The 27,762-nt window shown below is 58.2% G+C and overlaps 1 pseudogene across 1 annotated transcript; it reads right to left on the bottom strand.

Annotated features, from left to right (window-relative positions):
- Positions 1-2,271: 2,271 nt before the first annotated feature.
- On the bottom strand, positions 2,272-26,132 carry LOC149875475 (butyrophilin subfamily 1 member A1-like; annotated as a pseudogene). The gene is made up of 10 exons (XR_016443229.1): positions 26,019-26,132; positions 24,158-24,505; positions 21,250-21,530; positions 17,800-17,907; positions 15,909-15,941; positions 15,780-15,812; positions 15,651-15,683; positions 14,685-14,705; positions 13,490-13,733; positions 2,272-8,801 (listed from the first exon to the last, which is right to left on the bottom strand). The product of XR_016443229.1 is annotated as a butyrophilin subfamily 1 member A1-like (transcript).
- Between the last annotated feature and the right edge of the window lie 1,630 nt (positions 26,133-27,762).

Consider the following 27,762-nt stretch of genomic DNA (forward strand, 5'->3'; position numbering starts at 1 on the left):
CGGGTGCTAGCAGGGGAGGCTGGGGGACCCACCTGGCTGGCCGTGGTGGGGCACATGCCCCCCCTCTTCTCCCTGCTACCTACCTCTCCGTCCCCCATTATGGCTAAATACACACACACACAGGCGTGCACACAGAAAGGTGCACACTCTACTCACCACAGGGGCGAAGTGCAGTGGGTGCACAGGGATGCACATGCACCCCCTGAGTGTGGTGGTTCAGCCCTACAAAAAGGCAGCTGCCGACACTGCCGGCAGCATCTGGGGGGGGTCGCCGACCCCTGGTCAGCGCTCGCCCCCCTCTGCCGGCAGTGCCAGCGGTGTCTGTGCGAGCTCCCGCTGACCTCCGCCACTCTCCTGCCTACGCCGCAGTGCTCTTGCCACCGCCGCACACACGCACGTCCTTCATGACTCACCGTCTCTCTGCACGTGGACACTCAGACACAAACATATTCTCCCAGCCATGAACACAGACATACGCATGCACGTGTGTGCACGCAGAGACACAACAAAATCATAAATAATAGGACAGGCTGCACAAGTCTGAGGCAGAGATACAGCCCCCCCCATTAATTAACAGAGACAGAGCTGGGTGTGCACTCTACTCACTCTGCACATAGATATATAAACACACTTTCCATGCCATGAACAGATATATGCATGCATGCACACATGGACAGACACACACACACATGCAGACAGGCACTCACTCTACACACTCACTCTCTGCACATGGACACACAGACACAAATACACTCTCCCTGCTATGAACACAGACACACACACACAGACAGGCATGTGCACATGCAGAGAGATACACATGCACAAACACGCATGCACACACATGCAAACAGACAGGTACACAGACATCTGCACAAAGACATGCATGCACACATAGACACATAGAGGCACATACACAGATGCACAGACACATGCCCACACATCCACCCATGCCAATGCATGCACACGCATGCATGAACACACACAGACATGCATGCACACACGTGCACATAGACATGCACACACCTACACACATGCAAGCACACACAAACACATGCACACAAGCACATCATGAAGACATGCATGCAGACATGTGCAGATATGCACACAGATACATGCACATGCTCGCACGTGCGTGCATGCACATACAAACACATTCATGCAGAAACGCACACATGCGTGCACAAGCACATGCAGGCACTCATGCATGCATGCAGACACACACAGACACATGCATGCGCGGGCATATATGAATGCATGCACATGTGCACATGCACACAAGTACATAGACACATTCAGACATATGCACACACATGCACATACTCACACACACATGCATGCACACACAGACACATGCACACACAGACACATGCATGCACACACAGATACATGCAAACATACAGATATCTATGCACACACGGACACGAACATGCACAAACACATGTGCACACACATGCACATGGACACATGAATGTGCATGCAGGCACACAGACAAATGCATGCATGAATGCACAGAGATGCATGAATGCACATGCTTATGCACACACAGACACACGAGTGCAGGCACGTGCATGCACGCGCAGGCGCAGTGGCTGGAAGCGGGGTCCCGTCCCGCGCCAGGGGCGCGCGCACTGGGTCTCTCCCGCGTTCCACCCGCGCCGGGCGCGCCCGGGTGCGATACACCTGGTTTTAATGATCGGCAGTGGATGTGGGCAGCTGGTTTTATTAGGGCTGTATCGATAAAGATTGTTGGGGCTGATACTGATGGCTGATACCCACACAATCACATGCATGCACACGCACATGCAGGCACGTACACGCGGACAGACACACGCATGCACTGCTGGTCCGGGGGGAGGCGGGGGCGGGGGCAGGGGGGGCGCAGCACTGGGCCAGGGCTCGCAGACAGCAGGGGAGGGGGCTGCAACCCCGCTCCCCTGCCCCCCGGGCTGCCCGAGCCGGATGCGCAGGGCTGGGGGCTGCCCGGACACTGCGGGGGGGCGCTGCGAGCTTCCCTGCCCTGTCTGCAGCCCCTGCGCCGGCTGCCCGCGCCCCTGGGCTCGCTGCTGCGGGGTGGTGCTGTGCTGCTCCGGCGCTTCCCCCCTCTCCCTGCCCCGGAGCCCTTGCTGCCCCACGCCTGCCCCACACGCGCGGTGGAGAGGAGAGCACGTCTCCAGCACCACAGGCTTGACAGGCTTGGGAAGACGCCTGCCCCTGGGGCACAGCAAGAATTGCTGAGGCTTGGACAAGAAGACCCGGTCCTGCCGCCCCAGCTTCTTCACCCCGTGCGGGTTACAGAAGAGACCGAGTCCTGCGCCGTGCTCCCTACGAGCAAACCCAGCGCGCCCTGCTGTGATCTGATGCCACGAATCCCGTCCAGGGGAAGGCGTAGCCGCTCGTGTCGCTGGTCCTCTGCAAAGATGTCAGAGATTTCAAACCTCCAGCAATATTTCTGCAGGGCAACCAGGGGCTTTCAGCTGACCATGCCTTTGTGGCAGATGTAAAGGCCGTTTCCTTCAGCCAGGAAGGTGATGATGAGCATCCTGTTTAATTCAGTTTCCAGCCATCAGGCAGAGTTTCCTTGTGCCTGAAGAAGGGCGTTTGTGCCACAAAGCTGGCAACGAACAATTTTTCTAGCTATCTAGTTGGTGTAATAGGAGATATCACATCTGCCCAAGGAACCGGGCCTGCCCACGTCCTCAGCCCAACACGGCTGCAGCCAACCCCCCTCTCCAGCCGTGGCGCTCAGGAGAAAAGCTGCCGGAGGAGAGAAGTCAGAGCAGCCCCGCGGGGCCGTGACTCGGTCGGGGGTCAGCCGTGGGGCAGATGAGGGCTGTGGGTTGCACATGGAGATGAGGATCGATTCGATTGCTTCTGTTCGGGGCAATCTGGATTTATTCTAGCAGCTCAATCGTTTGCCGTCGCGCTGGCTGCGCGGCTGTTACTGCCGAACTTTCCTGGTGCCGACGCCTTCCGGAGCCGAAGCGCAGGAAGGGCTTGCTAGCAATGAGGGGGATTAAACACGGACACAGAGAGGTTGTGAAGTCTGTCTGGGGAGGGGTCGCCGTGGAGGTCACACAGACATTTGTGGGGCACGGTTCCCACTGGCCTGATCCTGCCCTGAGCAGGAGATAGACGAACTGACCTCCCGCGTCCCTTTTAGCCTCTTTTTCCTACAAGTCTGTGACTAGCTCCAAGTTCGCAGCTGCCCTGTGCATGCATCGGTGTGTTGACTCTGAATCCTAACGAGGGCGGCTCATATCAACGTGGGTAACTGGTTGACCCTTGATCTTACTAGCAGACATGTCAAACCAGCCGGCTTCTCCCACAGTCCGGAGTTGGCTTTTCCAGGCCTCCCAGGGGTTTCACTCCGGCGCTCTCCCAGACATGTGTGCAATGCAGCTGTGTCCTCCGTGCACAATTTGGCAGCTGTTTTTAAATCAGTAATTAAGGGAAACTGTACAATTACCTTTTATATATCTAATTAAAGCACACAATGGATACTGTATCATTCATTGCCATAATTCATTCAGTAATCCTTTTCAGATATATTTTTTTAACTTTATCCTAACTGAGTATGATCTCTGAAGCATCTTACCCCTTCTTAAATCCATGGAAGAAATCCCAGGCTTCTGCTGCAAAAATTTATGCTGGAGCACACAGAGGAACAACTACAAAACACACTTTTTTGTTGCCACATTTACATTTGAAACCATTCTTGGCAGCTTTGCTTCAGGCCCTGGATTTGGCCATGTCAGGATTCAAGAATAGAGACTTTCTGTTCAAAGACGATGCCTTCCCCCGCTCTGTGCACCGAATGGGGAAGTCTGCCAAATTGTTATTTTTTTTATCATTTCACATGTGTTTTCTGAAGTGCAGGTGGTTACCTTCGTCCGTGTTGACTCTTCTACGGGGTCTGTGCCAGGGAAATGCCTAATCGTGGACCACTGCAGACAGAAAAGATCTGCTCGTTGTAGGTCTCGTCTGATCTCAATGCAGTCGTGCTCCACATACGAGTGCAACACCTGTACACTGTTATATTCTCATGTCAGGTCTTCTTCCAAGTGGTCTGAACTTTAAAACAAGAAAACAGTCCCACCCTGCGCCCTCCCAGGAGTCGTTGTGCGCTCTGCTCACATCGCACAGGTTTCCCTTTGAATGCAGCGTGCTCCCTGGAGCTCCTTGGGGAAGGCAGCATTGCATCTGCATGGCGTGTAACTCAGTTGTGGCAGCAAAGTACAGAGAAACAAGGTGCAGAAATGTGCTCTTCATGTCAGCATTTTGTGTAGCACAAGGGAAATTTTAGGGGAAGTCTTTCAAAGAGTGGTGTTCAAATGAGCCTGTCCTTTGTAGAGCACGCTCCCTTTAATGTTGCTCTTCCTTTCTTTATTTCTAACCCCGTGCTCCTTTTATTCATCTACTCCCCTTCTCTTTAATTGGACTCATTCCCATTCTCCTTACAGCACAAGCAAGAGCAACAAATCCAGTTTTAAAGTATTGGGGTGTAACGTATGAGCAATGGTACACACACTCCTCCTCCTCCCCTCCACGCCTGCCTTGTGTTTTTTGGTGGAAAGCTCCGGGGGGCTTTCCCCTGCATCCCGACGGCCCCGAGGGTCAGGGCCGTGTGCTGAGCGGTGTCTTCAGGCTACTGGAAACCGTGCCCACGAGAAGCAGACCTGTGTGGCTGTCCCTTGAGAGATTTAAGTTTTATACTGAGTATTTAGCTGCATTTTACCAGTCTTCCAAATATGACTCTAATTCCAATGATTTATTTTTTCCAAATTTAGGATGTAGGCAGTGAATGATGCCAGGAAGGGAGCTTACATTGTCTACATGGAGAATAAAAATTAACATTTCTAAGGGAAAGTCAGTCCCCAGCTCCGTAGTTAGGTATAGAAAATCCAGAGCTCGAATGACATTCTCCATAGCTGTTAGGTTAAATCTCAGTATAGTAACTGAGAGCACAGGATTAATTACTTTTGTTTTAATTTTAAGTTAGACGTAGGCATTGCTAACGTCCCTCCTGGCGTGGCTAGTAATGCTGGTGGAGACCGGAGCGCGGTGTCTCTGCTGGCAACCGTTCGAACGCGGGGGCTGTTCGTTGTCGCAGGGAGAGCGGACGGGGACAAGGTCTCATGTTGCTGGAAATGAGCCCAAATCCTCGAGATGCCTTGGAGTACGGGGACCAAGTTCAAGTGACCAATTTCAAGATAAACACAGCCGCGGAGGAGTAGATCTCTTCAGACGTGACATTAAGGTTTAGCTTCTCTCCACTGGCGAACATTGTTAGTCGATTTTTGTTAATTCTCTTCTAATGATTGATTTTAAATGCACGTGCCAAGGATGGGCTTAGGGAGCGGGAGAGCTGTTGTCCTCCCAACGCCTGGTCCAACGCTTGCGGCGTTACATGAGCTCGGTTGCGGCACAGAGGTCCCTTAGGAAAGCGGTGGCCCAATCCAGATGCACACGCTTTAGTCTTTACACCACAAACTCACTTCTCATCTCCCCCAGGTATCCTGGTGTCGGTATTGTCTGTGATTACAAATGCAATGTGTGCATCGGCAGTTCATACAAACCGCTCATTTGTCTTTGTTGCAATCCCTTGCCCTTGATCAACACCTGGCGTGTCTTTCTCAAAATGTCTATAGGATCTGAGACAAAAACCAAACCCCTCCTGAAGTGATAAGAAACCTGGAGGAGGGATTTCGAAGAGAAATACAGAAAGGCTCCTCACTGATTCATTCTGTATTTCCGAAGCAGGGTAAAACCTTCCTGTCTGGGGACACAACGCTCGGCTGCCGTGTTGCACAGGGGGTTGTTGTACGTTCCCCGCTGAAGTCGTGTTGCTCTCGCCTCTCCCTTTTCTCTTCTCCTCTCCCGTGTGCTGAGTTGCTCTGTTCTTGTACGGGAGCTCCCTGCACCTCTGGTGGGACGGGGGCATATCGATCACATGCACAAATACGCATCTAGAGCCTCCAAATTGTTGCGTAGAGCTGGGGCATGCTGAGCTAGGACCTCTCCCCAGGACAGACCCCTGGCTGACTTCAGTTCACCACAGGGAAGCAATGACAACGTCTCTCAGCTGAGGCTCTGCCCCTTCAGGTAGAGGATCCTCTGTCATTTCCTGATGTTGTCTGGACGGAAAATGCTTTTTTTTCAGATTGGGCAGGTGCCCAGGGCTGCTTTGGGAAGGCTTACACTGCAGTATAAGGTAAGCCATCGAAGGAATTGCTCCTTGTTGCATAAAAACACAACCGACGGAGCACATGTCTGAGGACAAGTCTCGCGTTGCACCCTTGGTGCTGGTTAACACATCACAGATGAGGATGTTTCTCAGTTTCACTGCCGCCTCCTTTCTGAATCTGGCAGATATGTAATAAAAGCAGCAGTATAAAATAGAAAGTGCTTTGCTGTGTAGACATGTGCAGACTTGTTGCTACAAGTGACGGAGCATTTTGGTGCATGTGTCTATATAGTATGGCACCAATAATCTGTGGGGTAGGGGAGGTTGGGGCCAGACACTGTGCTTACCCCAGCAGTGTTTCCTGGGGTCCCAGGGGCCTTTGGGAGCTGCAGCCTTAGGGATCCTGCAGCAGGGAGCCTGGCCATACGCTGGAGTATAGCTCCAGCCAGCCAGGCTCCAGTTTTTGGGGCATGCACTCCCACCACATGCACTACCCAACTTTTCTTGGAGATTCCCAGGGTCAACCCCCTCCTCCCCACAAAGCTGCCAATTAGTAGTGTAGGAAGCATCTGCATGTGTGGGGTGTGCAATGCCAGACTGTGCACCCCTAAAGGCTTGTCTTTGAGGCAGTCTATCGTATTGTGCTCCCGGCCTTCTTCCAGTCTTCAGGAACCTCTCCCAAGAGACACCCTCCAACACCCTCACCGTGGGTCATGCTGTGATGTCAGCCAGCTCTTTTAGCACTCTTGGGTGCGTTCCCCGCCAGGCCCACTGACTTGTGGATGTCCAGCCTCTCCAGCTGTTCCCTCGCAAGATCTGCTCCAATTCTATCTTTGTCTCTGGCCCAGCACAGTGGAGATGCTGGCCTGTAAAGGGGCTTCGATACCAGTTTGATCTGGAGCAGTGCTTCCCGCCCGGGTGCTGTCAGCTCCTTAGCCCTGGCAGGTGTACAAACACCAATACACTATTCACAAAACCAACCCAAAGCTTTGAAATAGGAATCCAGTGTCAAAAACATTTTTGGCCCATTGTGGCCTTTCTCAGTTCTTTGCACCAGAAGACCTGCAGTATTATTTTTAGTAGCAAAACAAGTGACAACACAGAGCAGACATTTTCTGAGGGCGCCTTGAGTCAAATGACTCAAAAACAATGGAGAACCAGTGATGTGTCCTGAGAGAGGCAGCTAGCTGTGTTAGCGTGAAGTCAGACAGACGGCAGGATAGAGATGCCCCTTATAGACTCAGGAGGGCTCAACCCCTGGCCCGTGGGCCAGATCCTGCCCGCAGGCCAAGTCACCCATCCCCACAGGTCCAGTGATTTGGTGATGGGTGAAATTTTGGAGTTGTTGGGAGCCCCCGGCAGTAGCAGAGGGAAGTAGGAGACTGGGGCACACGCTCTGGGCACCGACCCCAGGGGCAGGAGGGGAAAAAATGGTAGCGGCTGCACTGCCAGGGGCACCGCTGGGGATGCTGTTCTCCGCTCCCTGCTGCCCCCCACCCCCAGCACCCTGTACCCCGGGCACTCGGGCACCGTGTGACGTGTGCTGGGCCTGGGCCGCATGTGCCGTCCCACCCACGTGAGGCCCGTGGTGCGTGGCCCTGGACTCGCACACCAGAAAGCTTGAGCACCGCCAGACCCACTGAATCCCAGACGCACCAGCTTTCCGGAGCAAGCGCTCAGCTCCTCAGAGGGTAAGAAATGATGTGCAGGGAGCAGGTGTGCAGTGCAGAGGTGTTTATTTTAAATATAAAAGGGAATGGAGGGAGGGAGGGGAAAGGGGGACAGCGCTGAGAGAGGTGAACAAAGTAACCAGGTAAAACCCCGAGGGATGCAGGGGTGTGGAAGTGAAGGATGAGAGTTTGGAGCCGGTCCCTCCCAGCGGGGCGCTGTGCACGGGGGATTGGGAGACGACCCCTGGGCCAGGGCAGCAGCAGGGTCCAGGCGGGAGCAGATCCTGTGATGGAGGCCCCAGCCCCCCCCCCGGGGGCACCCAGGGGCTGGCAGTCGGGCGCGGGGGGGACAGTCTGTGCCGCGGGTCGTGGCAGGGACAGGGATTGCCTCAGGGCTGGGCTGGGGCCGGGCACAGGGTCAGGGGAGCCGCGTTGGTGCCCCCAGCATTGAGACCAGGACAGAAGAAAGGGCGCAGGGTCCCGGAGAAGGAGTCAGTGACAGTGAAGAGATGGGACCCGTCGGTCACGTTGTAAAATGAGGCCTCGCCCCCCTCGTAGTCCAGGAAAACCCCCACCCGCCTGGGCCGCACGCTCACGGAGAGGAGGGTCGGGGGGAGGTGAGGGCCTTGTATCCCCCAGCCCGCAGCCGCACGACCCAGTATCCACTGTGAGGTGTGTATGTGACCCACCCTCTCCTGCGCACAGACTCCCTGCACACGCCCAGGGCCCAGCACGCCTTGTCTCCCACCTCCGCCTCCCAGTAGCGCCTCCCGCCCGCGCACCCCTCCGCGCCCAGGACACAGGGACAAGTGTCAAATCTCTCGGGGGTGTCGGGCACATCCCGTCGGGTGTCTCCGAGTCTCACACATCTCCGATCCTCAGACAGGACGAGGTGGGGATGAGCCGTGCCTGGGTCCAGAGTCACGTCCGCTGGGGAGAGAGTCGCGGGTCAGGGCGGGGGCAGGCGGGTCCCGAGGTCACGGGGAATTCGCCGCGTCCCAGGAATCGCGGGTCGGTCCCTGCTGGGGAGTCACCGTCGCCCCACGGGGAAATGGGGGGACAGGAAATGCGGGAACAGGACAGGGGGACGTCCCCACCGGCCCCTTCACCCCCAGGGCATTCCCGGTCTGGGCGCTGGAGCCACAAGGGGGGGAGGGACATGGGATGGGGGGCAGGGCAGGCCCCGGGATGGGGAGGGGCATGTGATGATGTCATCCCAGCAGGTCCCCGCCCTGCCCCTCCCCCACACCTAGAGGGGCTGCTCTGCCGGGGGGGCAAGGGGAGTGGGCTCCACACCATGAGCTGGTGTCGCAGGCGCTGTGGGGAAGGGGCTGGGGGAGCAGGGAGGCTGCGGGGGGGGACGGGCTGGGGGACAGCAGGGAGCAGAGGGGCCCATTGCAGCCTGCCCGGGGGAGGGGTGGCAGGGGGAGCAGAGGGCAGGGCCCCGGGGGTCTCTGTGCTCAGGGCCGGGGTCACTCGGTTTGCTGCCTGCCCCCCTCCACCCCAGGCTGGGCTGCCCGGCCCCAGGGGGACCCCCATGTCCCCAGCCCTGTGGGCACAGCACTGCAGCCAGGGCAGCCCGCAGCCAGCGCCTCCCCAGAGCCAGCCCAGGGCAGGGCCGTGCATGGGGCTGGGCGCAGGGGTGGGCAGGGAAGGGGAAGGGCAGGGGGGCACTGACAGGGGCACTAAATTAGGATAGACACAGGGAAAAACTTCTTTTCCATAAAGGTAACTACAATCTGGAGCACACTCCCAGCAGAGGTAGTACAGTGGCCATCCCTGGAGGTGTTCAAGAGGAAGCTGGACAAGCACCTCGTGGAGCTCGTTTGAGCCCAATTCCCTCCTGCCCATGATCTTACAGGTCCCTCCTGGTCCTTCTTGCTATGACTGTGATAGTGTGCATGTAAGGAGTGGGACATGATGGGTTTCAGTGCAGAGCCCCTTCCATCCATGAAGACCTCAGGGCTCATCCACCCAACAGGGCTGACCTGGACCACCAAAGCCCCTATAAGGTCTGTTGGATTGACCCTCCCAGACCCAGGCGCATGTGTACCAGGCCCACGTGAAAGCAGCTTCTTGGCTTCAGCTGTGTGTGGGTCAGGCCTGGACTCACTGCTGGTTTGCACCGTCCTGGGCAGAGAACAGCTGCAGGGACCCAGGCATCTGGGTCGGCATCTATTGCTGCTGGGAGGGGCTGGTGCCTGAACTGGTGTGTCTGAGCTCTCTGGGCAACCCCAGGCCTGGCTGAGGCTGCTTTCTGCCCTTCCTGCTGCCTCAGGGAAGGAGCAATGAAGCCCCTTCCTGGAGGGAGGGACCTGGAGCGACAGATGCCATCGCCCAAAGCCCAGGCAATGCACACGGCCTGAGCAAGAGCTGCCCGCAGGAAAAGCAGAGGGGTTTCCCTGGGCACTGAAGGCAAAAGCAGCAGCTGGGCACAGCCTGGACGGCAGCTGGGAGAGGACGTGGGTGTCCGGGAGAGCGCGCAGGGACACCAGGAGGAAGCGGCAGGCAGGGAGGGATGTGGTGGCTGCGTGGCTGGGAGGAGAAGCCCCCAGGCAGCCCCTCAGCCGGACAGCCCACTGCCACCCTCCCCGCCGCACAGGCTGGCCCCTGCCCTGGGCTGTTGCAGCACTGGGATGTGGCCCCTGAGCCAGGGTTGGGCACCAGCGTCTTGCAGCCAGGAGCCCCGAGACCAGTCCACGGAGCAGCCTGCAGAGCTGGGCCCAGGGGGGCTCGGGGGGCTCTGCCACCCCTCCCAGCAGCCAGGACGGAGGGGAGCAGGGCCCACCTGATGCCCCAGCTGGTTGATCCCCCGGTAGAGTTTGCAGATCAGATGCCCAGCCACTGATTCTCTGTGCAACCTGGGACACGTCACTGCAGGTCCCTGGGCGTCAGGCTGGAGAAGGGGGAGAACGGGCCTGCCCTCGTCTGCCTGGTCCCTGTGGGCGGGGAGCCCCTCAGGGCAGGGGAGGTCTCCTACTCTGTCCCTGAGACTCCCAGCCCAGAGGGGCCTGAATTCAGCGATCTCCCCCTGGATCTGCTGGACGATATGCAGCTGCACACTGGTGGCCACATCCTGTCACATGCACTGATGCTGAGCATCACTTTGCTTCTCACAAAAACAGTCACAGTACCAGCACCTGGCAGGAATCAGAGATGGATGTTGTGCTCCTCCTGATGCCCTGTGAGCTGCAGGGGGTCATAAAGCAGCCTGCCCCTGCCCCTGCCCCTGCCCCTGCCCAGTACCTGCCCTGCACTGCCCTGTGGCCTCTCCAGGGACAGAGCCGGAGCCCTGGCAGCTGAGCAGGGGCACGTCGGGCGTTGAGTCCTGGGGGGGTGCAGCTCCTCTCTCCCTTGGAGCGGACGATGGAAAGGGGAGGAGAGAAAATAAAGACATGAGTCAGTCAGTACCACAATTGCCAACTCTCTGCAACTCTGCTGGTGTCCCATATAACATATGGAAAACAACACAGGCCAATAGCTCCATGGGAAAACTTGAGTCCTCCATAAATAATCGATCAACAGGGAGCTGGATAAACAGGCAGAGCACAGCACCGTCCCCAGTGTGTGAGCGGGAGCCCAGCGCCCTGCAGGGAGCTCTTGTCAGGGCTTTGGGGCTCGCAGGAACCTGCTGAGACCTCTCCTCTCCCCAGCCATGTGCTGCCGCTCGGGCCCTTTGGCCGTCCCCTGCCTGTAACAGCTTCACATCTCAAAGGTACAGGGTGGGGTGGGGTGGCTGACAAGAAGCTGAGGGTCAGGAGTGGGTGACGGAGTGGGAGGAGGTCCATGCCAGGATTGGGGAGCAGCACTGGTGAGGTAAGGCTTGGAGATGGGCCAGGGAGGGTGCAGGACCGTGTGCAGTGTGGTTAGGGGTGTCAGAGTGTGGGGGTGCATAGAGAGCCCTGGGGTGGGGGCACCGTGTGGTAATACCACTGCTGCAATCACGTAGGGTTGCCAACCCTGGCCCGTAGCCATGCTCCTTACTGACAAAGTTGCCCCTGTGTTGAACACAACCCACACTGACTTCAGTGCACATGTTGCCTGATGTCAGACTGCAGGATTGAGACCCCCCCCCCCCCGCTAGGGAAGCTACTGTGAAGCTCCTGATCCTGAGACCTCCCCAACCCCTCTGGGAAGTCAGGGGAGCTGCCCCTGGGGCAACACTCGGGTGCAAGCAGACAGAAAGGGACCACAGGTAAGGACTGGGCCCTCCCCCTGCTCAGCCCTTTGTGCAGAGCCTGGTCAGACTGGCTGCAGCTGGCCCTGCCTGCACATCCAAGCAGTGCTCAGGAACAAGGATTGCTCAGCTGGTGTAAACAGCACCCCCAGCACAAGCGCTGTGCCAACTGCCCCATCCTGCTGGGGAGGTGTGGGGCAGAGCAGAGCGCATGGCTCCTCCCCAGGGACCGCGGGCAGCTGCAGTCTGTGCAGCCCCCACAGCCGCCCGAGGACCAGGGAGCACGACCAGCTCCTGCCTGCCACCCCGAGCCCCGTTCCTTGGGCTGGAGAGTGTCTGCGCCCAGCTCAGCTCCCTCTTCTTCCCCCGAGCACCAAGTCCACGACTACTGCACACCCAATGGGGCTCTGATGGCCTGTGGGATTCAGTGGGGTGCAGGGTGCTCAGCTCTGCACAGGATCAGGCGTAGGCCCTTGCGGTGAGCTGGGGCATCCCTCCATGAGCACGGGGGATTGTTGTGATCTTGCTGTACCACAAATGCTTCTCTGTCTGTGCCCATCCACCTCTGTGGACAAGGCCTCTCACAGGTCTCATCCAGACCAGGGCCACGGGTCCCTCCACAGTGGGCCCGCATTGATGTGGAAATGGGTTGGGGCAGTGGGTGGGATGACGGCGGAGGTGAACCTGCCTATCCCGGCTCTCAGGAAAAGAGAGTCCAATGTGACCCACCATCCAACGAAGCACCAGGATTTGGGGGAAGGCCCAGACTGCCAGAGCAGCATCAGGCCTTGGGCCAAGCCAGGGGCAGCCGGGGCAGGAGAGGTGGGGCAGGGACAGAGGGGGAGGAGAGGCAGGCGGGCAGGCTTGGCTGTGCAGCTACCTGAGGTCGGGGAAGCTGAGCTGAAGGGCTCTGTGGTCCACAAGTCAATTAGGATCCCAGAGGCCCTGACCCCAGCCCCACGGGTGCCCCCTGGAGCCAAGGCAGCCGGGGAGGAAAACGTGGGCAGAGCTTGTTATCTTTGTCCAGAAATGAGCATTTCCTGTGCCGTTAAGTGAAGAGCAGGGGGTGCTCAGACCCTGTGTGCAAGGTCTCTGTGTGCCGTGCTCTGCCATCACATGTCCATACCAGGCTCACACCTTGGCAGCCTGGGGAAAGGCTGGGCTTAAGCCTGGTGGGACCAGAGGCTGAGGGGCCAGTCCTTGTCCCAGGGCAGAGGCAGAGGCAGCTGCAGCGCGGGGTCCCAGCACTCAGGGGCTTGCTGGACACGGGACCTGCACCCATGTCGGGGCCTAGCGCCTCGGGGCCAGGGGCGGCCCTGGGCTCTGCACGGGCTCCAGAGGCTGGAGGCGCAGGGGCTGGGTGTATAAGGATTGAACACGGAAATTGGGTGAGCATGGGGGGGGCGGGGGCTGCAGTGAATTTGGATCCCAGCCCATGGGCCCCGGGGCAGTCAGTGCCGGTCACACAGTGTATGTGGGGAGGGGAAGGGAACAGGGGCCACAGGGGCCAGACCTGCCCCAGGAAATAGGGCTGCAGGTCTGGGAGTGCGCCCAGGACTGGGCCGTTCATGCAGAAGTGTCCTTGTCACCAGACCCCCCGGCGATGGGCAGGGACGTGCGGTGGCTTCCCGGGTGCTGCCAGTGAAGTCAGGGCGTGAGGGAGGCAGTAAAAGGCGCTTACCTTTCATGGCTTCATACTGCGCTGCGAAGTGAAAGAGAACGAGAATGAACCTGGAGTCCCACAAGTCCCCTGGCCCGGTCCCAGGGGAGCAGCCTCTCCCCGCCTGCGCACATGGGCAGCCCCTGCAGCCGTCTGTGCCCCCGCATCCAGCTGAGTCCAGCCCGGGGCATGTGCCGCGGGGGCAGGACCCGGCTCTGCTGGCCCGGCTGCCTCGGGGCATCCTCTGCGCCAGGCTCTGCACGCACACCGGGCACAGGGTCCACAGCGCTGCCCTCCTCTGCCCTCCTCCCTTCACACTGATCCTCACTTCACGTCATCTTCAGCTCGCATCGGGGGCTGACAGCTCTCACATCCACCTCCTGCCCTGGGCTGCACCCCCCCGCCCCCGCGCCCCAGCCCGGCGAGTCTCACTTGCCTCCGCTCTAATCCTGCCCTGCTCACCTCAGACTGAGGGGGGCAAAGCAAACTGCCCCCTCCCCTCCCAGCCCTCCTCTCTGCCCCTCCTCTCACTGCACACCGCAGCACCCCCGCCTCGCTCAGCCCCACAGTCTCGGGGTCTGCGACTCCTCTCTCCTTGCACCTGCCCCCCACACTCCCACCCCCAAATCCTGCTCCTCCCTGCCTGCATGATCCGCCTCTAAACCTGGCAGCCCAGTTTCTCACGTCCCTCCTCTCCTGCCACAGCGAAGCCATCCCCTCCTCTCCAGCCCCCACCTCCACGCTGCCCCTTAGCCCATTGCACATGGAGACAGGCCCTGCCCGGGGGCTCCCACGCAGCACTGCACGGGGTGGGGGGACAGGGCAGGGCTGGGGGTGCTGGGGATGAGGTTTCTTGGGGAGCTCCGCAGCACACCTCACACACAGCCTCTGCTCCCAGGGAGAGAGCGGGCCCTGAAGAGCTGCTGGGACACCAGCTGCACAACATGAGACTTCCCCCTTCCCTCCCCGGGGAAATTCATGAAGAAAAGTTACCTTTATCTGCACGGCGCCTCTCTGGAACAAACAGCAGGAGAGACGTGTTACACAGATGGAGACTGGACACAGTGATGCAGAGCGCCAAGCAACGACCTTTCCACTGCTACCTGTGCACGCAGGGGCTGCCCCTCACCGCTCCCCTTGGCCACAGGACACCTGGGTCCCCAAACCCTTTGCCCCTCCGCATGGGGTGAAAGGAGCCATCAGTGACTTATGGGGCGGCACATTGCAAGGGTGGTGTAGTCATCCCCCACCCAGACTTGCACACCCACGAAAGCTAAGGGGAACCTGAAGAGAAGGGGTAGCTGGTTACAGGCTGGAAATGCAGTTAAGGCACCTAAACCCCCTAATCTCTGCCCTGCCATGACAATCTCAGGAGGGGGAACCCCTAACCCACTTTTAGGAGCCGTGATCCCCTGACTGAGAACTGCAAACTCCACCCGCACCTGAAGGCTGTGCTGTAGCAGAGATTGGCCCAGGTGGGCTGGTGCCTCTGCTGGTGCTGGGCTAGCGGCATTGCTCATGCATTTAGGATTAAAGCAATTGCCAACTATGGATTCAGGAAGCAATAATCTCCCAGGTCAGGTTGGCCAGGGCTGTGAGGTTGGGGTCACCTTATCAGGTGCTCACCTGACCTACTACAATCAAGCAAAGGGTCTTGGCCCTGCCCCTGCAAGTCCCCTCTCAGACCTGAGCTGGCCTGACTGAGCTAATGGGACTGAAGAAACCACCTTTCTTCCATGTCTGGACAAGAGCTCAGCACAACTTCCCCTGGGACTGGCAGGTGCAGCCGTGTCCCCGGGGGAGTGAGGGGCTCCCTGTGCTGTTACACAGCATCAGCGCTTCCCTTCAGCTCAGGATGGGGCACGTGTGTGTCGGATCTGTGACCTGTTTCCATTCATCTTTTTTGTTGGAAAGGGTCACAGAAACATTTTAACACATTGCACAGATGCCGGCACTCACCTTTCTCACTCTCCAGTTGTGACTGCAGGGCCTCTGGGGAGACAAGGGGGAGAGAGATGAGATTTCACCCTGTGGTGTCTCCGGGAATCATCTTCCTGGGAGGACATGTATTTGGGCTCAGACACTCACCTTTCTCACTCTCCAGTTGTGACTGCAGGGCCTCTGGGGAGACAAGGGGGAGAGAGATGAGATTTCACCCTGTGGTGTCTCTGGGAATCATCTTCCTGGGAGGACATGTATTTGGGCTCAGACACTCACCTTTCTCACTTTCCAGCTTAGATTGCAGAGTCCCTGGGGGAGAGAAGGGGCAGAGGTGAGATTTCACCCTCTCCAGTCACTAGTGAGGTTCCTGCCCTGAGCAGGGCTGGCATGCAATGCTGCACATAAGGAGACGGGCACACACAGGTTTGCATCAGCTTCCCTGCACACCACATCCCTGCTGCCTGGCACTGACCTGCTCCAGGGCATGGTTTAAACTGCCCCATTTTTTCCTATCCCCTCTAAAATGTCTCTCCCAAAGGAGCCATCCCCTGCTCTGGTCCCCTTTGACCTCTGCCCTTGTGGCATGGGGGTCACTGAAGGTGATGGTGTAGCAGAGGGAGATTGGCCCGGGGGTGGCGAGGGCACAGCTGGTGTCCCTGCTGGCACTGAGGGAGGGAATGATCTCCCAGGTCAGGATGGCCAGGACTGCATGGCTGTCTGTTCCGCTTACTGGGATCATCAAGCATCTTTTACCCAACAAATGCAACCCTGTGGTGCCCAAGGTGTTGGTGGGGCCCTTGTCTCTCCTGCTCTGGGCAGAGGGTAGGTTTTACAGCCTGGTGGGATATTCCTCAGGGTCAGAGGTCCTTGTGGCAATGAGAGGGAGCAGGGACCACGGTGGATGTTCTCGTGGGCCCCTCTGGCTAAATGTCCATTGTGTGGCTGCCCGTGGTCACAAGGGACTGGACCCAGTGGGCCCTTCCTCTCCTGTGTCCCTTTCTCCCTCTCCCTTTCCTGCTCCTTTCTGTGCCCATCCCCTGCCCTGACCCAGCTCCTCCTGGGATCCTGGCGTGGGGCTGAGGAAAGTGAAACGGGTCAGCCGAGAGAAGCTTTGGTCTGGGCTGGATACAGGGCGGGCTCCATCCGAGGCCAACCCCTGGCCTTGTGGGTAGTCCCAGACTCTAGCTGTGAGGATGAAGCGGGGAACCTGCCACTGGTATCAGGGAAGAGGAGACGTGTCCATGAAGGGAGGGGGGAGAGGGGCCTTCTTCCAGCAGTTGTTCACGGCAGCCCGGGCTTAGTGAAGGAGGTGGGGATGGGCCTGGGGTGCTCCACTTGGAGCTGGTCCCCCCGGGGCGCCTGCCCTGGGGTACATGTCTGGCAGGACATGGAGGCATCGTCATGCCTGACAGTCACTGCTCGGCACAGCTGGAGCTAGAGCAGCCAGGCCCAAGCATCAGCCATGTCTGAGAACGGCCCTGCTGGTCCTGAGTGCCATTTCTCTGTTGTGTCAGCTGTAGACAGTCGGTCACTTCAGCCATCAGCGGCTCTAGGATCCCACCCCCACCCACAGGCAGATCCCTGCCGGCCCATCGCCACCCTTGGAGACCAAAGTGCAAAGCAGCCGGGAGCACCCACAGTGCACGGGACACACTAGCACACCATCGTGCACTACAGCCTCTTCCTCTGCTAGGATCTCAGGATGAGCAGCCCTAGGACTGGGGAGGGAATTGCTGACTCTCCTCAGCACCACTTTGCCCATCCACAGCTCCTACCTGCCTCAGAGGACAGGATTTTGTCCTAACCACCCCGCACCCCCAGCCCGTTCCCTTCTGCTCTGTGTGCAGGGATCAGGACAAACACGGTCATAGTTGCCCAGCACAGAGCTCCTCCCGCCTCGTCCATGTTTCCAGCTGAGCAGCGCTGATCCGGCGGCACAGCTCGCTGCAGGGTTTGGTTTGGGTTCCTCACTGAGCTCCAGGGCTGTGAATCCACCTGGCCCCTTTCCTGGCTCAGAGGTGGGGTCTGGCCTGCTCAGAGACTGCTCCCACAGCTTCAGCCCATCCCCGGTGCTTGGAGCTCCTCTCAGAGCAGAGGATGGAGCCCCCGTCCGTCCTGTCCTGCCCCGTCTCAGAGGAGCTCTCCTCTCCCCAACTTCTCACATTACCTTTTGCACGGCGGAAGTAGAAACTGCCCAGGACAATGACCACCAACATGATGGGTACAATCACAGCCAGAGCCACCATCCAGGGGGAGGCGCGTGGGAAAAAGTGACCTGCAAGAGAATATGGCATTCACTTGGCAGCCTGCGTGAGTAAATGCCCAGGGCTGGGGGCAGCAGTGGTTTTCCCTGGGACCCTCCTCATGGGTTTCAGGCTGACAGGGCTCCTCCGTGCTTCATGCTTAGCACACTGGGAGCCCAGCTCCAGCCCGGCTAATGCACCCGCTGTCCTGCCCCTGCCCTGAGGCAGCAGAGGGGTCACTGCAGGAATAAACGGGACCCAGCAGCACAGCCCCTGGATGCAGAAACCCCTGCCAGACTGAGGGAAGAGAGATAGCGACCTCCCCTTCCTCAGGGCATCATGGCACCCTCATGGGAAGTGGCTCCTCATCCAGCAGGTCACCAGAAACAAGCAATGTTCCTCCAGTCAGAGGGCAAAAGCTGAGCTCTGTGCCAGTGTGAGGTTGTCCTGAATCTCGGTGTGACCCCTCACGCCGGGCGGCGCAGGCTGACCCCAGGGCGCAGTCAGGACCGAGGGGCTCGAGTGCCGTCGGTGCAGCCACAGACACGCTCCCCTGCAGCGCTGCAGGCACAGGGCGACTGGCGCCGGGAGCCAGGCCCTCGTCTGTCCCAGCAGCCTGTCCCCAGGGCTCTGCCGGCCGTGTCCAGCTGTGGCCCTCAGGGCACTCCTGCGCCTGCTCTCGCACCCCGGGAGCTACCAATGGACCAACACCAACCCCATTCGCAGTGCTCTCCCGAGGGCTGTGAGCACGTCAACTCTCATGGTTAAAGTAGAACTGGACTCAAGTCAGGCCTTGCACCAGAGGCCTCCCCGCAGAGTGTGTCCAGGTACAGGAGCAGGCTGGGAGTGAGCCATTCGTGGGCAGTGCACCAGCGCAGCCCCAGGCGCAGGGTCATGGGGACGTGTCCCAAGGAGCAGTGAGGTCTCTCAGGGGATGTCTGCGTGGTGCAGCACGGCCCCGTGCTGGGATTGCGGGGCAGGCTCTGCACGTGCACCCAGAGCCCGAAGCAGCTCGTATCGCTCCAGAGCCCCTCGCTCTGTGCCTGCCTGGGGAGCCGCTGCTCTGTGGGGGAGCGAGGGGGCAAGTCTGACTGAATCTCGGTTGCCAGGCTAGGGAAAGCTGAGCCAAGAGACCGAGTGAGAGCAGGTATGGGCAACATTTGAGCAATGGTTCAGGGTTCACCACAATGGCCAGTCTGTTGGAGCCCTGACCACAAATGCTGTCGTATTTTTCCCGGGATGACTGGTGGAAGTCCTCCCCGCAAATTTTATGAGCACTCCAAGTAATCCCCTTAAGTTTGTTAAAAGACTGCAGTAGCATCTGAGAGTCATGCTAAGCTGAGACTTACTCACAACGGGTACAATACAAAACCCTGATGCTGACCTGACTTCAAGGACTGTGCCGGGAACTTTGCCTGCCAACAAACCACCCGAGTGCCTCGGGATGGGGAGATCCCCGCTCTCCCTCCGCTCCCGCTCTCTCTCTCTAGGCTTAGCTTTCTGAACCTGAATTATATTAGTTAAGCATGAGCTAGGTTTTCCCAAATACTCAATTGAGCCAAAGTGATATTGTAATTGTTTTTGTTTGTTTTTCCTTGCATGGCTATTACTACTAGTAACATCATAATTTCATATATTTAGCAATAAATAGCTTTTATAGTCGAACTGGTAGTAACCAGGTGTATTTTTCTTTCTCTACTTCCCTTTCCCCACTTGCTGTGAAGCAATGCTTCTTTTACCCAAGCCAAAGATCTCTGTGAAGCCCAGAAATACTGGTGGGGTCTGCTCATCAAGAGGCTACCACTTCCAGGACAGTTGGGGCAAAAGATTGGGACGTGCTGAGTTTGAGACACGTAAGGGGATCAGCTTGTACAGGCTGATTGACCCAGTTTGGCTCAGACGTGCCCTGATGAACTGAATGCGGGCCCCTGCGGGTGTCAGCTGGACGCCCAGCCGGATTCAGAGGGATTCTGCTCACCCGTGTGCTTGTGTCTGACTGCATTGTATTGTTACCTTGATTACCTGATTCCTGGCATATGCGGGTGTCAGCCTGTTCATGCTGATCAGCCCAGCCGGGTCAGGCGTGTCACGTTAATTTTTATGTGTTTGTGTATGACTGAGTTGGGGACTGGAGGAACCCAGCCCCATTGAAACAGAGTCCTGCAAGATAGCTCCATTGGGGGCGAGGACTTGCAGAAGGGAGACATACAGCTCCGTATAGAAACACAGGTAACGCAAGCAGCACACTGATAGAATTACAGGGAGCCCAGATACGTGTCCCTAATAAATGAGCACACCCCAAAGTGAGGGGCCAATCTGGTAACAGTGCCCTCTGCCTCCCCCCACTCCCACGGCTATGGAGGCAGGCAACCCGTTCCCCCATGGTCTCTACCATTACTGTCATAGGGGAAAATTCCCTCCTGACCTGAAATGTGTTTGATTTGACCCTGAGAAGGAACTGGGAACTACACCCTCTAGCCAGGACCTGGGAACTGGGGACTATGGGATTCTTGCCCGAGTGACCCTGACGTCCCCGCGCCCCCAGGGAGCTGCACCCCTGAGTCTCCTCGTGCACCCAGAGACCCTGCGTGCACTGCGGGGCTCTGCAAGGAAAAGCCGGGACAGACAGCGGCACCAGGGAAGGGTTCAGGTGACTGTGGAGAGCCTAATCTGACCCCTTTTACACACAGGAGTTTATGGATGACCTGGTTTCCCCTGCCCTGGGCCCAGTCATGCAGGTCTGACTAAAGCAGTACCAGGGCTTGGCTAAAGCCTGCCATTGAGAAGCACCTCCTGGCTGGGACCGAGCACACCCGGAGAGGAAGGGCCCGGGCCAGCCCAGGGCCGTGCGTCCTCGGCTTTGCCCTGCCCTGCTCACACCTCGCACCGCATTTCTGATTGCAGCTACTCCAAGTTCAAGACTCCTGCTCTGGACTTCCATGTTTTGTGCAGCCCCTGGCAGCAGCGGCAGGGAGCAGTGACTCTGCACACCCAGCCCGAGACACCCCAGAGGGGCTGGGAGTGGAGACGTGCTGAGCACCTGCCTTCGAACGCCAGGCTCCCTCGGGTGTCTCAGCTGGGTGCCCAAAGCGGATGCCCCCCAGCCCTAAGTGGCATTTGCAAACCTTGGGCAGGACGCACTGCCTGACCCCCCCGGCTCACCCGGGCCCGGCTCTCGGCTCAGCCCCAGGGCGCTTGGCCTGAGTCCTGGTGTCGGTGTCACGGCAAACTCCCGTGTCCCCGTAAGCCCTGCGGAGAGCAGCACAGACGGGCTGTTGTGCTGCCCGGGGAAACGGCTCCCTACATGTCCGACACGTGAGCAGGGATCACCCTCCCCACCCCAACGCCGAGCTCACGGTGTGGCAGGCACTGACCTGCAATGCTGATGGAGGCTGTTTTCTCCTGGGTCAGGAACAGGCTCCCGACAGAACAGGTCACGATCTGGTTCGACTCCTCCATGATCACAACAGCAACCTCTGCGTGAAACAGCCCTCAGTGTCTGCGGAAATCTTCTCAGATGTTTTTGGTAACGGCTGCCCACGGTGATCCCTCCACTGGACCTCGGGCTCTGGGTACCACCCAGCTGATCGACACACCAGCCGGATCCCTCCATCCTGGTGACCTTCAGCAGAGATGTGGGGGTCCGAGCCCAGTGCTGCAGAGGAAGAGACAAACCCTGCGTTAGGTCTAGACCAGGGCTGCAAACTCAGCCACCCCCGGGGCCAGATGCTGACTGCAGGGATCCTTGCGGGCTGGGTCTGGACACGGCACGGGGGCAGTGGCAGTGGCAGTGGGGCAACCAGTGGTGGTGGTAGGGTCAACGGCAGCAGCAGCCGCCATGCTACAGGTAATGGCCGTGGTGGGGCGAGCAGGGGGGAGACTTAACCCCTGACACGGACACATGCAGCTCAGCCCAGTTGCTCACGCCCCACCACTCACACACATCACCAATAGGGCTCCCTGCCCCCGATTTCGGCAGCAGGCCCCATCCCCACTTGGGCACTGCCTGAATCCCCAGCCCCTCTATAGCCCCACAGGCTGCACGCTTTGCTCCCCGGCGGGATTCAGCCGCAGTTCATCGTCTGACACAACTGCTCTAGATGCACGGGGGACTCGCCCAGCACCACCGCTGGGTGTGAGTACTCAATTCCTGGTCATCCCTAAGGGACGTGGACTGCAAAATGCCTTTTTGGCCTTGGAAATCCCAGTCCCTCCTGCTACATCAGCAGCTCAGACCTTCGGGAAGGAGCCTCCTCAGGCCCCTCAGCAGAGCCGCTACAGGATGAACACTGGGGAATGGGCCCTGTGCAGTCTGGGAGCCCCTTCCCTTCACGATACTCACAGGGCTGGACCCTGGACCCTGTCTCACTTCCAGCCCCTAAACCCCAGTCACCCACCTGCACAACCTGCACTTGCACACTGCTTGTGATGGCCTTTTGCTGGAGGGGGAGGGGGGATGGACTAGAAATGGGCAGTGATCTAGAGAGGCACAGGAGTGAGGAGGTGCAGAGTCTCTGCCCCAGGCTGGGAGCTGGTATCTGAGCCAGGGCAGCGACACGTCGCTGTGCAGGGCAGGAGGCCCAGGGAGGGGCACTGTGCTGTTCTCAGCTGGGCGAGAGCCCTGTGAGATGAACACAGCCGGGAGCAAGAGCTTAAAGGGGGTAACCTGCTCCGTCCATCTCCGTGGGTGCTCTCACCCCCGGCCGCAGGCCTGTGCCCTACACTGACCATGCCTGATTGCACGGGATCCCACCCAGGGCCTGGCACGGATCCGGGCTCTCATGCAGTGCGAGGGCAGCGCAGCTTCCCCAGCGCATGCCCTGCGTGATGGTCAGAGCATGCTGATCAGCTCATACGAGAGCAAACGAGATCCCATGGGTTTTGGTGCATCTTACCATACATATGTTAGAAGATGTTTTCTGATTGGCTGAATTAAAGTAGCTGCTGATTTTAAATAGGGCTTTGATAACAAATAGATGCCGGGGCAGAGGTGAGGTGGGGGGGGGGTTACACAAGGAAGCACCGATAGCTTCCCAGCTCTCAGCTGCAAACTCAGAGCTGAGCTGGGCCGAGCTGCGTGTCCGGCCTGGCTGGGCTCAGCACGTCACCAAGGGCCAGGCGGGATGGGCAAAGGCCAGGCAGTGCGGCCAGCAGCCGAGACACGTCTAGCACGTCCCTGCCCAGGTTGTACTGGGGAATCTGCCTCTGTGTAATCTTCCTCTGAGCTGACTCCGAAAGAGGCTGGGGCTGGGGCTGGGCTGCATCCAGGGTTGGGCCGTGACCTGACAAGGGGTGGTGAAGGGCATGAAAACACACCCCGCAGGCACCGAAGGGGAGAGATGGACTGGCCTCTGCTTCAACAGCCTTGGCCCAGGCTACAGCTGCTGGTCCCCGGAGAGTGTCCCGGTTGGTCTCTAGACTAGCTGTGTTATCCTGTCACTGATAAACACACTGCATTTCCCGCAGCGTATCCTTTTGAATTATACAGAAAAGGTGACGAGCAAGGAGACCAGCAAACATCCCCTGGGCACAACGACCAGTATGTGAACTGGCTGAAGATTAGCAAGACGGGGTAAAGCCCAGAGCCCCCAGTGCTTCAGCCTTATTCCAGAGGGGCTGGAGGCTGGAGAAATCCAGCAAAACTCTCCACGCAGGGATTAGGACTCTTGTGTCTGCATCCATACACAGGACAAGTTCCCCCCCTCCCCCCCACAGCTCACTTTCTCTAGGAGTGGGGCATTGGTATGCAAGGGACAAGGTTTGCCTCTCGCCTCGAAATCAATATATGAAAACTCACATCAAAATCAACATATCCAACATATGTACAAATATCAAAATATATCCAATGTAAGCAAAATGGCATAAAGATCAATATAACCAGGAAAGATATCAACCAAAACAATCCTTGCCTCTCGCATTGTTCCTGGACCATATCTATAGCATCCCTCTCCCGCCACCAGTACATATGACAAGTTCATCAAATGAAGTGTTAAAAGTCTGTCAAACTGAAACCTTCTGCCCCAGCCCCGTGGTCCTCCCCTGGTGCGCTCCAGCCCCCAAAGTCCACAGGCTACCCTGGGGTACGGATGTGAATGGAAAACCCTCCTGGGCTGCTCTCAGGAAATAAATCCCCCTCCTCTCCCAGGGCGCGCACACTGCAGGCACTGGAGGCGGAGATGGGATCTGGGGACTGGCGAGTGAGCTATCGTCTGCTCCCGTTGAGCCCTCCAGCCCCAGCCAGTGCACTGTGGGCAGGCCCAGACTCTAGCAGGAGTTACCCACCAGTGACCTGCAGCTCCAGCAGAGCCTCTTCAGAGGAGACCCCAGCCTGGAAGAAGCAGGTGTACTGCCCGTGGTCGGAGGGGCGCACCCCGCGTATTCTCAGCGAGACGCTCCCAGAGGTGATGTTGTCCTTCAGGAGCTGAGTCCTCCCGACATACTCCGGCATCTGCTCTCCAGGCTGATCCTGGCTGTCATAGTACAGGTGCACGTATGGAGAGAACCGGGACCGGACCCACCGCACCTCCATGCTCTCCGCGCTCGTCGCAGGGGACAGGCGGCAAGGAAGGACCGCGACTTCTCCCACAGAGGCAACAACTGGCCGGTCCGGTCCAATCACTCTGAACTGGGCTGGGGAAGAGTGCAAGACCAGAGGGAAATGACACTGGACAGGAGCCATGAACTCTGCCAATGCAGCTTCAACGGCCCCATAACATAAAGGAGGACACAGGCAAACATGCACGCAGAGCAGCCTGGCCGGAGCGGGCAGAGGACAGCATGGCCTCCCTCGGCCTCCCTCTGCAGCGGGTCAGCTCTCTGGCCCTGGGCCCAGCAGGGACAAAGGAGAGGGGACAGGGCCCTGCACATGCCTTGCACATGCATTGACAGGACGGGCCAGGTATATGTTGGGGGAGGCCCAGGCCTGGGTCTTCCAGCCGCACCGCAGCCCACCGGGTTCAGGGGAGAGTCCCAGGCCCTGCCGGCTGGCCACATTTCACTATGCATCCCAGCCGTGAATTGAGTTTCCTGAGTCAGAGACCAGGGAAAGGCGCCCTTGTAAATCCAGGAGAGACAAATGGTTAGCAGCAAAAGCAGACAAAAGGGAGGGCAAGGTGGCAGTTTAGGGCATTTATACACAGACCATGAGTCTGCTCCACCATGTTGGCAACCCAGCACATTGCGACAGACTTGATTAATTGAGTCTGCTGGAGCACGTAATTAATCTACCTGGAGCTGTATCGGGTGCAGTTGTGCAAGTGGTGCAGCACGCATCAGCACTGAGAAAATGGTGGGCGGTGCGGTTTAAACTAAAATACATTTGATGTGCTTTCGTTCAAAGCGCACTGCCACCATTTTCTCGGTGCTGACACGTGCTGCGCCACTTATACAACTGCCCCCAATGCAGCACAGCGCTGGGCGCTTTAATTAGTGTGGACTGCTCATTAAAAGCACCCAGCGCTGTAGCCGGCACATGTTTAAAAATACCTCTAGGGACTAACTACTTCACATACGTGCTCCTGCAACAGAAGCTTCTTTGCACCACAGGAATTGCTCCATTATTTTTCCATAGTGAAGAAATGAGTGATTGCTAAGAGCTGGCATTTTCCAAGGTGAGCCTTGAGTCTAACACGTGAGCTGTGAGTCTAACCAGGCTGTGACCCACTGATCCAAGGAGCCCCCTGCCCTGCCTTCTGCCGGAGGTCAGACGACTGTGGCTGACACCCTGTAGCCAAGGGAGAGACAGACCTGAGACGTGGACTCAGGGGCTGCAAGGGGCTCATCGCAGACTGAACTGGAGGCATGACTAGGGACAAGGGGAAGCGCCCAGTGGTAGGAGATGCCGTGGAGAAGACCTCTAACCTGCAGCGGGGATGGGGTAGGAAGGGGAGGGAAGAGGCCGGGGCTGGGCTGGCTCGGGGAGGAGGGTGACGCCGAGATGACAGGAGCAGGAGCGGGGCTGGCACAGGCCTGGGGGCAGGCTGCGCAGAAGGAAGCTCCTTGCCCACCCTGGACCGTGCCGGGTCCAGCGGGGAAGGCTGGGGGAGTGGGTGCTGGGTCACATCTCTGACCGTGTCGGGACCCCTGGGCAATGGATCTGTGCAGGAGAGCAAGCAGCAAATGTCACGAGAAGCAGGGGTCCTACCTGCCACCAGACGGTGAACCTGGAGCGTGATGAGCAGAGCGATGCAGCCGGGCACAGAGGGGCTCGCTGAGGGGCTGAGGAAGAAGAAGGAAACCTCCTTTTTCATGGCAGTGAGGCCTGGGAAGCAGAGAAAAGCACAAGCGCAGCCTGAGTATGCCCAGGGCTGTGATGCTGGTGCCAGGGCAGCAGGTGGGATGCTGCGAAGGGAAGGGGCTCTCCAGAGGCACCAGCCTGGGCAGTGCCACGCAGCAGCAAGGCGCACCCCACAGCAGGAGCCGGCAGGTACGAGCATCTGCGCCCCGAGCTACCCTGCCTGGGACAAGGGCCCTGTTCTGGGCTGTGGGTGGGAACCAGATGTCGTGGGTGTACGCATATGGAAAAGGGCTCTGCAGAGCCATTAAAACAGATGACACTGCCAGGAGTTAAGATGGCAGAGACGGACAGCTTGGGGAAGGGCCTGTTTGCTGGGATAGCCCCGATCACCCAGCAGGGAGGGATCTGGTCTCAGGATGCCCCTCCTCAGCCTCCCTTCTCCCCCGTGAGTATCTCAGGGCAGGGACGGACTTCTGGATGCACAAGAGCCCTGGCACACGCTGGGGGACATTATGCAGGGAGTGGTGGCCACTACGGCTGTGCAAATTTCCCATGGCTGTTTTGTTTTGACACTGTTTCAACTCTTTCGGAGGTCAACACAGCAAAATCCAAACAAGAGAAAGGGCTGTGAAACAGCCTCAAAGCAAAACGAGGGTAGTCAAAATGTTTCGACCATAGCACTGGCGAAACGAACTTATCCCAGCTGAGTCGACCTCCCATCCCTGGTGTTAGACTGACCCATCAAAATTGAAGGCAAAAGAGAACGGTGCCGTGTCGCACAGCCCTGGTGGCCACTGTGGCGGGCCAGTAGGGGGCGCTTCTGTGTTGAGCCGCCCACCTCCCTGCGCCCGCCCACCTTCCAGACTCCGAATGCCCCCCTAGGGGCGCCTTATGCTCGGCTGACCCTTCTCCCAGAGCACACTCGCTAGTCTGGGGGTAACGTGCTGCCACCACCCCGAGACGGGACTCTATCGGCCCTGTGTCCTCGAAAAAACACAGGCCTAATAGTCCGACAGGTACTTGACCGTACAGGCACTTGGGGCACTTCCCCAAGTCAGGGGGCAAAAAGTAAAGTCTCCCTTAGTCCGCAGACCTAAGGGGTCTCTTAGGCGTAATTTAGACCCACCCCTGAATAAGTCTCCCACACCAGTCAAAAAGGAGAACTTTATTGATTACAAGGAGTAGGGTAAACTAGGGTACAGGGTTTAGCAATATCTTAGAAATCCTAAAGAGCAAACAGAGTGGCTGAGGTAGCCTGTTCATCAGGCATCTGTGTTACTGCCAGCTAGATATCTAATCCGATTGAGTCGCTTACTCACAAGCATCTTCCAGAGGTCTCCAGTTTCCCCTCTGGAGTCTGGGGGTGAGAGAGAGAGCTGGGTCCCGATGGCAAGGCTCCTCTGTCTCCCCTGCTTTGCTGCTGCTTCACCTCATGGCCGAAGAGGAGAGAGGGGGCCTTCTTCCCCCCCAACCTATATAGCCCCTGTGACCTCATTCACCGGGGCCAGTGGAGGTCAGCCCCAGTTGGCTGTCAGCCAACCAATTCCAAATCCATCTAGCTTCCCGGATTAAGGACAATAAGAAGTCCTTCTTCAAATACATAGGGAGTAAAAAGAGGGTCCCGGGTAATGTGGGGCCCCTGCAGGACACG

The sequence above is a fragment of the Crocodylus siamensis genome, chromosome 1, assembly GCF_052110815.1.
Source record: "Crocodylus siamensis isolate JL-2025a chromosome 1, ASM5211081v1, whole genome shotgun sequence".
Lineage (NCBI taxonomy): Eukaryota > Metazoa > Chordata > Crocodylia > Crocodylidae > Crocodylus > Crocodylus siamensis.